The 12573-nt window shown below is 48.7% G+C and overlaps 1 long non-coding RNA gene across 1 annotated transcript; it reads right to left on the bottom strand.

Moving 5' to 3' along the window:
- Nucleotides 1-759: 759 nt before the first annotated feature.
- Nucleotides 760-9473, bottom strand: LOC310894728. Its single transcript, XR_014580119.1, has 3 exons — nt 8690-9473; nt 8365-8487; nt 760-1563 (listed from the first exon to the last, which is right to left on the bottom strand). It is a non-coding gene; the product is annotated as an uncharacterized lncRNA (long non-coding RNA).
- Nucleotides 9474-12573: the final 3100 nt, after the last annotated feature.

Raw genomic sequence — 12573 nt, 5'->3', positions numbered from 1 at the left:
ATGTCATTCATCACCACAACAGCCCAGTTTGGTCCCGGAGCAGCAAATGTCCGTGTCTTTGTGGGAACTGAGCCTTTCAGTGCCTCTGGAAGGGGCTGAAGGAAAAGGCCGGACCCTGCTGGAAGGAGCAGGTCTGCTAGAAGTCGCATGGTCTCCTGTGCTTCGGGTGAAGTCCTCCTGCTTTGGAAAGTTTAGCACAGGAGACCACGCTTTCCTGGGGCAAGGACAAGACACAAATCCATTGGAAATAAGGCTTCAGTAGCTCCCGTGTCCACCAAAGGGCTTGTTCTCGGATGAGTCGATTTCACCCCCAGCAGCCTCCAAGGGCAGTGGGAGCTCAGCCCTGTGCAGGGTGGTGCTCCTCAGGCTGCTCAGCATGCGGTCCCCTTGCCCTGCCATGCTGAAGAGGAGTAGCAGGACTTCCTGAGATTTCCCCATACCCTGTCCCAGTTTGGGGCTGGATGCACCAGTTCAATCCAACGAGAAGCACGTTCCCTGCAGTCCCCTCCTGCACAGCAGCAGGGAGCACTGGAGGAGCTCATCCCCGCCCAGGACCGACAAAAGAAACACAACAAAACCCACAAGCTTCCGAAAAGAGGAGGACATGGATTGGTTTGTTGGCAGTCCACGCTGCTCGTGCACACTGAGAGCTATTCAGAGCAATCTGAAAAAATCCACTTGATTAAAAATTACAGAAACAATTAAGCACTTACTACTGTTTACTTTTGAAATGGGAACAATTGATCCTTCTTCCTTCTGACTGCCACCTCTGACCCTAATTCCTCACTCTGCGAACAGCCAAGCACAGTTCAGATGGGGGAAACAGTAAGAGAGGTTAAGATTCTGGGCTTCAGCTAGAAATATAAATCAGCTTTGAAACAGTCACATTTTTCACCTAATTAAAGGAAGACGTCTATACAAATCAGGCCATAGCCACTTTTTGGTTATAACAGACATATGCCAGACTTCTGAATGTTGGAAATTATCTTTTTGTGTGTGTGGTGGTGGTGGTGTGTTTTTATTTTTTCATGGCACTGGGATTGTGTAGCTGGTAGTGTTTGAAGAGAAGCTTAGAGCATGGGAAAGAAAAGGCAAACACTTTGGAAAGGGCAGAGGCAACATCGAGGCACTGCCATGAAGATGACCACGGCATGGCCAGGCCCAGCACCTCGTGGTGCTGCATGAGGAGCGGAGGACATCGCGTGGAACCCCAGGCCGTAAATGAAAAGAAAAGCAACATGAGGAAGAACCACGCGACTGCACGGTGCCCCTCCAGGTATTTATTTTCATGGCTTTATTTGTCCTTTGCCACACTGGTGTTGATGCACCTCACAGCACCAGACTGCCGGCGGTCTCCTGGTGCTGGCAGCCTCCACAACCATCCCTCACGAGCTGCCGTGCAGGTCCTACCGTCATTTCTCTCGGAGGGGAGAGGAGGCCAGCCACGTCAGCACAACCAGCCCCGGTCCCCAGGCACGCTGGGGGCCCCGGCTGCCTCCGGCGTGGAGCCGCCGAGCCCTGGGGCTGCACAGCTGCTGGCCACGGCTGGCAGCTGCCCCGATTCTGTGAAATGGGGAAGAAAAGTAACTATTTGTTCTGTTTGAGCATACATTAAACAGATGCAGCTTTCCCCCTTTGGTCTACTGCTTCTTAACCCACCCCTTTTCACTGATATGGTTAATGTGACGGACCGAAAAAGCAGTTACATTGGCACGGCTACTGTGAGTGGGTAGTAGGCATGACCACAGTCCCTGCTGGCAGAAAAATTACAGCATCAAGCTTCCACCTTGTGAAAAAGACCAAGAGACAGCCCAGAGTGGCCTTTTGGATAAAAAAGCGTGCATGAGACGGAAATGAGAGGCTGGCGATGGGAGAGAAATAATACATTTTCTTTTTCCAATCTTACGAAATGAAGTTATAATGTAAATGTTTCAGGACTATAGCAACGGGAGGGGAAGTGCGTCGGGGTATAAAACATATGAAACATCTCATGGAAAAGAATAGCTGAGAAATGCCATGCAATAACAAAACTTCAGCTTCACATCTGTTCTTAAACACGTAAACCGTTTAAAAATCCACTGGGCAGTTCCTGCGGCCAAGTCTGGATGTGCTGGGCCTTATATTAACACTGTGCTCTCTGCAACCAGCTACTGAAGCCTCAAAGCAAAGCGTGCTGCCCTTCGCCGTGGTTTTCCTGTGTCCTGTTGCTGCTCGGTGTCCCCTATGGCACTGATGTTAGATGAGAAGCTATTTCACTAAATGCTCTCCCCTGCTAAAGAGAGAGAGCATCCTTCTGCAAACACAGCGCCTTTGCAGACTGGTGTCTTTGAAGAGAGGAAAATGCCACATAGTTCTTTAAAAACCTGGAATACAACCACCTTCCCGCTGGCCGTGTCAGTGCGGCTGCCAGCAACGAGGCCGGGGCTTTGTAAACCAAACCAAAGCCATCGGGAGCCACTTTTATGCTGTCAGCCTTGACAGCACCCGCAGCAACAACCCCAGCCCAAACACGGCCACGCTGACAGCACCGCTTGGACACGCTGGTTTTCCTTGCATGCCTGGTTCCCCGCCAGCCCTCCTGCGGCCGGCATGCGGCCGTGCCCCCGCCATCCCCACTGAAACAACTGAGGCGTGCACGGGCTCTTTGATTTCAGAACTGCTTGCAGGCTTCTTAGTTTTTTTCGCGTTTCTGAACGATGTGCGAGGATTTCCCACTGGGCACTGCAGGAGTGATGTACGGTGATGTTTACGACCGTGACCGGTGCTGTACAGTTAGGTAAGAGAAGGGATTGCGTGGGTAGAAGATTTGCGAGGGCAATGCAAGTCACCACGTGGCGGTTTGGCTGTGGCGGCACTTACAGAGTGACACGGGTCTGAATGGTGAATGCATCACAGAGCAAACCCAGCCCCTCCTGGTGCAACCCCACACCCCACACAGACCTTTCCTCCGCCTCCCCAGAGCAAAGCCCCGTATCTGTCACGTCCTGGAGGAAACCTCCCAAGGACCGTGCTGCAAGAAGCTGCACTTAGTGCCGCGCTCTGCGCTCCCATCTCCGACAGCCACCACGGAACAGGACAGCAGCGGTGCAGCTGTCAGCGCTCATCAGCATCCCCGCGCTGAGGAGAGCGCTGGAGTTTGCTTTAGTCATCTCTACCCATCGCGTGTGGCCGCAGAAAGTCAGCCGCGATCAACCTCAGCGCACAGGCGGCTGCCGCCGTGCTCCTCCACCACCACGGCAGGGGCAGAGCAGAGGTCCCGTGGGATCCGGCCCGTTTGCCTCTGGGATGCAGCACTGCAGAGCAGCGTTCCTGCCACGGAGCACGGACACTTACATCTCCTGTCTGTTCTTCTTCTCCATCAGTTTCCTCCACAGCGGTTTTTATGCTGCCCCACCGGGCCGTCCCCGTAGTGGGGCTGGCCTTGGAGATCTCTCCTGCACCTTCTTACTTAAGGTGTTAGACGGTTTGTGGGGTGAGCAGCTTGAGATGTGACCCAAAACAGAATGCAGCCTGAACTAAGTATTTTAATAGCCCAAATTTACTGTTTCACTTTCCTCTCTTCCCCCTGGAAAAGCTTGCAGAATGAATAGGGATTAACCCACTGGGTTCTGTTGATATTACTCGTTGGTCATATGCGGATTAATAGAGAATGACACCACCCAATTCATATTCTGATACAGGGGAGAACAAAAATACCCTATGGGACACCTCCCATTTTCTGGTCAAATCTACAAGTAGGACCCTCTCTCTTTCCAAGTTAAACCTGCATTCTCCAGAGCATGGTATTTAATTTCATTCTGTCAAGAAGAATCACAAATTGTCAGGGGCATGGGCTTGAAAACGGAGACCTGCTTTTCTGCCTGTTTGGAGGATTTAGTGTGGCCATCGTGCCATCTGCATCCCTTGCCTTATACACCTTCATTATGCCAAATGAGGCCAAATTTGCCAAATTTTTCCTCCTTATTTATGTCCTGGAGCAGTGGGTAATGTTTTCTTGGACAGAAAATCTTCCCAGCTAGCAGTGTCCAAAATCCAGCTGTCCCACCGTGGCTGAAACTAGGGAAGGATGCAGTCTCACTGAAAGAGCTGGGAAGGGAAAAAGTGCCAGCGTGGGGCAGAGGGGTGGATTTTGGCACCCAGATGGAAGATGGGGAGCGGTCTGGTTCCCAGAGTGATGTGGGTACATGCAGAGAGGTGTGGGGAGGGGGGGCCTTGTGCCTCTCATCATCAGCTGGGGTCTCTGCGGATGGATGGGCAGGCGGAGGCCGAAACAATATTTCTGAAAAACCTGCCGTGGTTTTTAATGCAGGGAGTCTTCTTCTGCTTGAGGAGGCAAACATAAAAGGCAGAGGAACATTTTGGAAAAGCTGTCATTTCAGAGCACGCCTGCTCTGCTGAAGCATGAGGCTGGAGTGCTGGGGGGCGGCGGTGCCCGGGTACCGCACACACAGCCCTAAAATCGGCACAGCATCTGCCCCCCAGAGTGCCGCTGTTACTTCAGCTGTTCAGTATTTACAGCACCGGTAGCACGTCGTGCAGCTGAAAGCTGCTCTCGTCTTCCATTAGCACATTTTAACATCATTAATCTTTCAGGGAAATCCTGCGCTATTGCAAGTCACACACCGGGTAGCAGATTAAATTTGGGTGTTTAAGCAGCACCATTTCACCTTTCCACCACCACAATGTGGCTATGGTACCCCTTTCTGGGGATCCGACAACATCATCAGTGGCTTGAGCACTGGGGTTGGGAAGAGGTTAATGGAAAACCTTCACCAGAGCTCTCCTCCTCTGGAAAATGAAGCTGAATTTTCAAGGATACACCACAGAGGTGTAAATGTGCAAGCCCCATGCGCCTTGGAGAGCGAAGCACAAACCCACGGCCATGCCGCAAAGCCAGCTCTTCCCAAAGGCTCTGAGGAGGAGGATTTAGAAATAAGGTGCTGGAGGTGGGAGGAAAAGGAAGAGAAGGAAGGTAGAGATATATGGGTTATGATTACATGGAATCATTGCTGTTGATATCATATTTTCTGGAGAATACTGTAGAACAGAATGAAATGTATATATATATATGTTCATATATGTATATGTACTGTGAGCACTGCAGAGAATTAACAGAAATTTGCATCCTTGCTATAGGATACTATAGATTCTCCTGAGACCTCGGGAAAGTCTGGAGCAAGGAAGACTTACAGACTTACACTCAGTGGAGGAGGGTCAGGTTAGGGCGCATTTAAACAATTGTACATACACAAGTCCATGGGACCTCATGAGATACACCCACGAGTGTTGAAGCCAGCCACTATCATTGTAAGGCCACTCTTGATTATTTTTGAAAGGTCAAAGCAATCAGGAGACAATCCTGAAGACTGGAAGAAAGAAAATGGTCCTCCTTCAGGAAATGCAAAAACAAAGATTTGGGGAACTACAGGCCAGTCAGCCTTACCCCAGTCCCTGGGAAGGTGAGGGAGCAACCGATCCGTTTCCAGACACACGAAGGACAAGAAGGTGCCTGCATGTAGTCAGCAAGGAGTTATGAAGGGGAAATCACACCTGACCAACCTGATAGCCCTCCACAATGAGATGTCTGGCTTGGTAGATGAGGCTCAGAGGGATGTGATCAGCAGCAAGAGGACAGCATAAGGATGCTGGTGTATGCCTGGGGTCAATACTGGGGCCAATACTGTTGAACTGCTTCATTAGTGGCCTGGACAATGGGGCAGAGAGCACCCTCAGCAAGGCTGCAGATGAGACAAAACCGGGAGGCGGTGATGGAGCTGGAGCTGACGCACCAGAGGGTTGTGCGGCCTTTCAGGGGGACCTCAGAAAGGTGGAGAAACGGGCTGATGGGAACCTCGTGACATTCATGGAACAACCCCAGGCACCGGTACATGCAGGTGGCCACCCAGCTGGAAAGCTCTGCAGAAAAGGACCTGAGAGACCTGATAGACACCAAGGTGAACATGGGCCAGCAGTGTGCCCTTGTGGCACGGAAGGCCCGCAGCCTCCTGGGCTGCTTTAGCAGGGTGCTGCCAGCAGGTGGAGGGAGGAGATCCTTCCCCTCGGCATGGCTGAGGCCATCTGTGAAGTACTAAATCCAGTTTGGGCTCTTCAGTGCCAGAAGGATAGGGACATACTGCAGCAAATCCAGCGAAGGGACGTGAAGATGATTAAGGGACTGGAGCATCTCTTAAACAGGGGGAAGCTGAGAGATCTGGGGCTGTTCAGCCTGGAGAAGAGAAGGCTCAGAGGAGATCTCGCCAATGTGTATAAATACCTGACAGACGGGTTTAAAGGACACAGAGCCAGGCTCTTTAGAGTGGTGGCCAGTGACAGGACAAGAGGCAATGGGCACCAACCAAAATGCAAGAAATTCCATTTAAGCACAAGAAACAAAAATTCTGTGAGGGTGGTTAAACAGGAGAGCAGGCTGACCAGGGAGGTTGTGCAGGTTTCATCTCCACACATCCAAAGCCAGCTGGACACGGGCCTGGCCAACCTGCTCTAGCTGCCCCTGCTAGATGACTAGATGACCTCCAGAGTTCCTGCCAGCCTCAACCATTCTGTGATTTCATGTTACCCAGCTTCAAATTGATGTGATTTTTATTTCTCCGTTTTATTGGTACAAGGACTTTTTTAGTGAATGATGGAAGAGCTTTCTGTTGGTAAGGATGAAATGGTTCTACCACGTGTACTTAACAGGGCTTGGAAAAATTACCCTCAAATAATGAAAATTTTATAGGAAAATGCCACGGAATAAATGGTATTATTTTTCTGGTTCATGTTTACATGCATATGAACAAACCTTCTGGAAAGAATCTATTTCAATTTCAATTTTAGAGAAACCAGTGGAGAGAAAGTTTTCCCAGGTTGCTTGGAACTTCAGCAAAGCCCTTTCTAACCAATAGCCCCATGCTCAGCCTCAGGAGGAAATGGCAGGCAGGCTGGCTCAGAGCTTTTCAGGGAGTGCTTTGGTGCCTTTGACATGTGCTTCTCCAGCAGCAGCTATTCCATGTTAAAATTATATATATTTTTTGCACAGGAGCCTGCAGCCTCACGCCGAGAGAAAGACGCTGAGCCGAGGCAGGGAGGGCTGATGTCGGGAGGTCTGTGGCAGGCAGAACAGATGCATACTTTCATGCTGAGAGAAATCACCTCCCTGTATGAGCTGCCTCTGGTATCCCTCCCACCACTACTGGTGGCAGCCGCCTTCCTGGAAAGTGAGTCCACCGCACGCAAGAAGTAATTTATCTTCTCCTTTTAGGAGATGTTTTTGCTGGCAGAGCCAGGCACCTCCTTTGCTCTTCAAGGTTTTCCAAGCACTGTGGTGGATTGTTTCTAAACACACTCCAATAAAACCCACCAACTCACTTGTTGCTTGGCTGGGAGCTCACGGGCGGGTGGATGTGCTCGGCTTCATCGGCTGCTTGACCCTCAGCTGGTGCACGTGGCCGTACCCCGACCAGGGCAACCTGCACCCTGTGGCACCACCTGCACCCTGTGGCACCACCTGCACCCTGTGGCACCACATGCAACTTCAACAGCAACGAGGAGGCTCGGCTGGGGTGCAGCTAAGCAGTAATCTTCTTTGACAGGGAACGGCAGCTTGAAGTTCAGCCTTCTGTGCTGCGCTGAAGTCATCCAAAATTATGATCTACAGCATCTCCCCACCCACCAGGTTGCTACTCTTGGGAGCAGACCACCCAATCTGTCTTTCTCAGCATATCGCAAGCTCCTGCAAGACCACGTCCACGTGCTGTCTGGATGCACTAACAGGACAGAGAGTTTTCCAACCCACTGACTTTGCCATCGTCAAGGACTGCTTATGTTTAAATTCATGCAAATAACTTTTTTTTTACTATTATTGCTGGAAGTAAACTCAAAATTTCTGAGGCAGAACTGCAGAACTGAGCTGGCAAGGAGCTATGGAGCAGGAAGGCAGCAAGCAGTGTGTGGAAGATGGGAGGCGTTTCTTTGCCATCTTCTGGCTTTTCAGGATCAGTCTTCTCCCAGAACGCGCAGAAAAAGGATAGCGTCTCTCTAGGGCATGGACTTAATACCAGGAAAGCATAAGTGATGCAGCAATCCAACACTGAGTAAGCCGGCAGGTACCAGAGAAGGGAAATAGAAAGCAGGAATTATTTACTTTGGTCAAGAACCTTCCCAGTGCTTTTCGTAGCACAAGGGAGAGAGAAGAGTTTGGTCCAGAGGTGAGCAGGAGGAGATGGCACACGGCCTGGGCTGGGCTCCTGTGTCTTTTATCATCATGCACAGCACAAAGCATGAGGCAGGGAAGCTGAGGGGGCCACAATCTGTTTCAAAATCCAGGTGTTTGCAGCAGGCTGATCCCCAGCCCCTGTCCCTCACCGTGCCCGTCTTCAGGTGCAGGGTGCTGTGACATGGGGTACAATACAGAGCCATTCTCACATCGCCCGCCTGTGCTCGCTGGGGTTGAAAAACAAAAGAAATCTCTTCAAGCTGTGTAAATGCCTTAAAAGGAAGAAAACAGAATTAGCCGTTTTCGTGCTGTCAGCGTGGGGAGGGATTTTTTCCCTCCAGTGCTATACCAAGAGAAAACGTGCTTTGCGTCACATTCCCAGCAGGGCTCCAGCAGCACAGAAACACTTCTGCAGACTTTGCAGAGATGTAAATGTGGGGATCGGGCCCTTTTCATGGTCATGGATTTACTCACCTCCCTGGGCCAGAGTAAAACTTCCTAAAACTTCCTGACGGAGCCGTCCTGAAATCCCCCAACCCGATCTCCTCACGAGGAGCAGTGTCTCTGAGTAGCGAACCCTAACTGGCAGAGGGAGGCAGCTCTGAAGCCACATCAGATGAGGACAGAGCTTTCCACATCTCCTCCCCTGCGGTTCTAAAAGAGAAAGCTGCGAGGGCTGAGCCGCGGCACCCGAAGGCACCCGGCTGAGGCGGGGGAAACCCCCTGAGGGAGCGCGCCTCGCCCAGGCCACCCCGCCAGCAGCTCCCTGCGTCACGGGGCCTGCGTGGGCACGGGCGCCATGACACGGGGGGCGGGCGCCTCAGGGATAAACCCACGTCAGGCTTTTCCCGATTAAAACGCGAAGTTATTAGAAACTGGGCTGATGGTTCCCGCTGACAGGCTGCGAGCGCTTGTAAAAGCGACAGGAAACCTTGTAGCTTCCTGGGCTCCTTCAGCTGGTGCTGTGAACTGAGGCCTGCGTGGCAGCAGGGTGGCCAGGGCTTGTGCAGGAGCGGGGGGCTTCACCCTGGGCCCCTCTGCCACAGAGGAAAAAAAAAAAAAGAGAGAGAGATTGAGTTTGCCTCCTGTCAGCGAGGAGACTCTGAATAAAGGCTTTCAGTTGACTTACAGGACCATTGGCACAGTGGGTCTGTGGTTGTAGCTTAGCAGCTCTGAGCTTGTTCCTGCTTCAGCACCTGACCCCCAGGGATGCAAAATGCCACACTCACCCCTCAGTTATAACACAGACTTCTGCAAATTTCAGTACATTTTGCCTGTTACATACAGGATCTTGACTCTGGAAACAATACCAGTAGGGCAGGCTGTTATATCACGAAAACAAGCTTTCACACAGATGCATATAAACCGCTCTGGGATTGTGCTAAAGGAATAAAAAAAACTTCCATGAACAGGCAAGAATTCCAGTTTTGAACTTCATGGGATTTTGGCCACCTTGTCACCTTGTCAGCAGCATCGTTAGTGCCAATGGAAAACAACAAAGTGGAACCCATTTCTTTTAATTTTAATAGGAAACAGACTGAACACAACACATTTTAAAAGAAAACAGAATAAACTCAATGAGTTACTTTTAAAAGCAGCTTTATTAAATTAGCGTATTAAATAAATACACTTACAAATAGCTTAATACAGCAGTAATCGTTACATCATTCGAATCTAAGTATGATCTTTAAACATGACAGTCAGTGTGGTAAAGGCTTATCAAAAGGTCTTACTTCATCCTATCTGCTACTCCTTACTCAGATTTTACTCACTGATTTTAATTACTCACTGATTGTAATCAGTGTTACAGATAATAAAACAGGAAGATTAGAGTGCATCTATTTTACTATTTTTTCCCATTTCTTTCAGCTACAAACAGTAGTGGCAGTGTTAAACAAGGTTATAATATCTTGTTTCATTAAAAACATCACCATTATTTGAACATTTGAAATACTCAGCTACATTTTTGTCACGGCACCAAGTGAGCTATTTCTTGGATCAGTTTTCCAGTTCCAGACGAGTTCCCATTCTCCCAGATATACACTAGCTCATTTACAGAAACAAAGAGCGGTCCGGAACGGACGACTGACTCACCAGACCTCCTGGCCGTTCATCACAGCGTGATGCTTCAACAGAAGACATGCCCTGTGTCTTCTTCCCAGCACAAAGCTCTGTGTCATTGATACTGACAGTGATTTGTCAAAGATGCCTAAAAGATTTGGGGCTCAGCGTTGGAGCCCTTTGAAAATTCACGTTGTATTTACATACAGATGCTTCCCTGGGCCTGAGCTTGGTGTTCTGCTCTAACTGTGTTTGCATGCCTTTCATGGAAGTGTACAGTTGCAGAAACCAAAACCCCCTTCCAGTAGTATTCTTTATGCCTTTATTATTACCAGTAACAACCAAGATCCTCAGCTAGTGACTTCTGTTGAAAGCTATTAAGCTACAGTTGCTTTCATAACCACACTGGCTGGGGCTTCAGTCTTCTTTTCTCTGGAAGAGAACGCTGACTTTTAGGCAGGTAAACAGGATTTCCTTATTTTTATTTATTTTTTTTATTTTTCCCAATTAAGCCTCACCAGCAAGGAAAAATAGATTAAATCAAATTCTCATATTGAGGTTGGAAAAAAAACAAAACAAAACAACAACCAAACAGGGTTACTTCTGAATTGTGTTGCAACTTAACATCTTTGATTGTACATATCTTTATTTCAGATTTATCATTGCCTCACTTGGTATTTTTCCTGTATGAGACAGATTTTCATAAAATAATTAACCGAAGCCCAGAGAAAAGAATTACTGTAAATGGTTAGGACTGATGGAGGGAGGGGGACAGTCTCATAAAAGTCCACATTGTGCTAATAAACATGCCAAGAAATAATAGGATTATTAGACAACATCATGTCCAGCCATCAGGATTTATTTCCTCCTTTCTGGAGAGGAAAGGAGAGTGCATGAGCTGATCTTGGAGCACTGCCTCTAACTGCTTCAAGGATCTGTTCAGATCTCAAGGTACGGGGACAAAGAAAGTAATTATTTCCTGAAATGTGTACGAAGCAGTACCTAATCGAACGTGGCTTTGGCTGCAAGGTTTATTTACTGTAACATACAAAACCGATGCTGTAAGACATTGTACATTTCTCCCAACATTACAAGAGGAAGCTGACAGTCAGTGTCAAGGCGATGTGTCACTTGGGAAGGAGCTACTCCTCCCAAAATAGGAAGGTGCGATTCATGCCTCAGTTTCTCCCAGGTATAGAGCAGTTTTATAAGTAGTGCTGCTGTTCATGTAGCTGATGGTAACAGAACCGTGATGAACAAACCTGGAAACTAGAGCCTGAGGTGCTTGCAGGGGCACATGCAGAGGCACGCAATGCTCCAAAGAGTGTATGGTATCATCCAAACCTACCGAAATAAAAATAGTCCCAGATCCCTTCCCTTGGAAGCACTCACAGAAGGAAAGAGATAAAAGCTTGGTTCTTGATCTTCAATAACAAAAGGCTTTCTTGGAAGGAAGAGACAGCACGGAAGAGCTGGTAGGCTCCCACAAGGAGACATGTCGTGACAATGTGCAGTGGGGTGTCCAATAAATCATCATAATGAGTTAAAATTATTATCTGCAACAACATTGTTTCCTGCCAGCATGCAAAGCTGGTATTGACTGGATAGGCCAAACCAAAACTGAAGGTGAACAAGTTTCTGATGCACTGTCGTTGACTTCAAAAGGCTGCAAGAAAAATCCAGAGCTAGCCAAGTTACCTGCTAATTTCCCCTGACTCTTAAGTACATGAAATATCTTCCTGAACATAAACTGCTGTCAGGTAGTCACACTGGAACGGCATGATTGAGTATTTCTGGGGGCTTTCTACTTGACGCAGACCCAGACTTTAATCGCAGAGACTGGGTAAAGAGTAAACGAGCTGTTTAACCTGAAAAATTAAACCTCCTCATATACAGACAGCATCCAGCTATGCCAGCTAGATGGCAAGTCTTTTACAGCAAACTGTTTATAGCCTACCTCTGCCAGGGGAACAACTTAAGTAGTAACAAAATAGGTTTTTTCTGTAATGCTTCCCATTCCCAGACTTCTTTATAAAGTCTGCGAAGAGCGATGCCAACATACCCCTTTCTGACCTACATAGAAAACAATTGGACTTGTGTTCCTGCTGCGTTATCACAGAAATGAATCATTGCTGCCTCGCCTAAACGTCCTGGCGAAACGGAGAATTTTCTGCTGGGAAGTGTCAGTTGTATCCCGCACCTACTGCTCTCACGACACTAACTGCATATTTTGTGTTTATCTCAGAGAAGAAAAACACACAGCAGAAAAAGGCTCAGCTTTAAAATCTGCTCTTTGC

The sequence above is a fragment of the Anser anser genome (genome assembly GCF_964211835.1).
Source record: "Anser anser genome assembly, chromosome: 2".
Classification (NCBI taxonomy): Eukaryota; Metazoa; Chordata; class Aves; order Anseriformes; family Anatidae; genus Anser; species Anser anser.
This window is presented reverse-complemented; position numbering and strand designations above follow the sequence as displayed.